Source organism: Notechis scutatus, chromosome 2, assembly GCF_049901735.1.
Source record: "Notechis scutatus isolate UNSWTSFEM ecotype Mainland chromosome 2, rNotScu1.2, whole genome shotgun sequence".
Taxonomy (NCBI): Eukaryota; Metazoa; Chordata; class Lepidosauria; order Squamata; family Elapidae; genus Notechis; species Notechis scutatus.
This window is the reverse complement of record NC_142010.1, coordinates 100,631,261-100,632,247: the sequence shown is the minus strand read 5'-3', so window position 1 is coordinate 100,632,247 and position 987 is coordinate 100,631,261.

Genomic DNA, 987 nt, shown 5'->3' with positions numbered 1-987 from the left:
ACTCACATTGCTCCCTTCTCCGTTCCTCCCTGCGTGCCCTAGGATGAAGAGGGGGTGGGCCTGGGTCTTCCTCTGAATTCCCTCTCCCTTGCACATCCTCTACCCTGCTCTGCCCAGCCGGACTTTGCCCTTCTCCAATTTCTTCCACAGCCAACGGAGCCACACTCCCACTCCCTGTCAGCTATTCGGCTTCTTCCTCCAAGTCAGATTCCGACAGGTACGACAGAAATAGAGATACTTGTTACAACATTCTATTTCCCACTCTTGTTGAACAGTACATAGGGAGGACAAGAGAGGAACATTTTTGGGTTAGAACTTGGGTGGATTGGCTCCAATAGTTAGAGGTTGATGTATGTTTTCTGGCAAGAATATGAGAGCGGGAATTTATTTCTTAAAAGACACATATATTTATCACATTTATGTCCTATGGTTAAGAATTCAAACTTCCTGCCCAATTCCTATTTTATGCTCTAAAATGGGTTGAGCAATAAGATAGGAACTTGTTCTTGGCCTCCCCACAAATTTTATAGCCAAATAAGGGTTTGTATCTGGATGTGTCTCACCATTCTCCACACTAGTTCTGCAGTACATTTGATGCAAGCAGCCCTTGATCTTTTCTGTCAACTGATATGATTGTATAAATGTGTGGCAGTCGATGTATGCAATTTAATAATCCAGTTTCATTCAAAAGCTACAATTGATCTGTCTAGATTCATGTCAAAATTATGGTTCATATATCATGCTAAGCTAAAATAACATTTGTTTGTCTTTGAATTAGCATGCTGCATAAACATGCTACTGTGGTTTATAAACTCTGATTTACCATATTTCCATCTTTTTAGGTATTACTGCAGGTTAACATTTGTAGAAGAAATAGCAAAATTTCAAAGTTAATAAGAAGCATCTTGTTAATACTACCAAATATTCAAACATCTGACAGTATTTGCATAGTGGCACTCAAAATAGCTTTGCTGAAAGGAAATAACT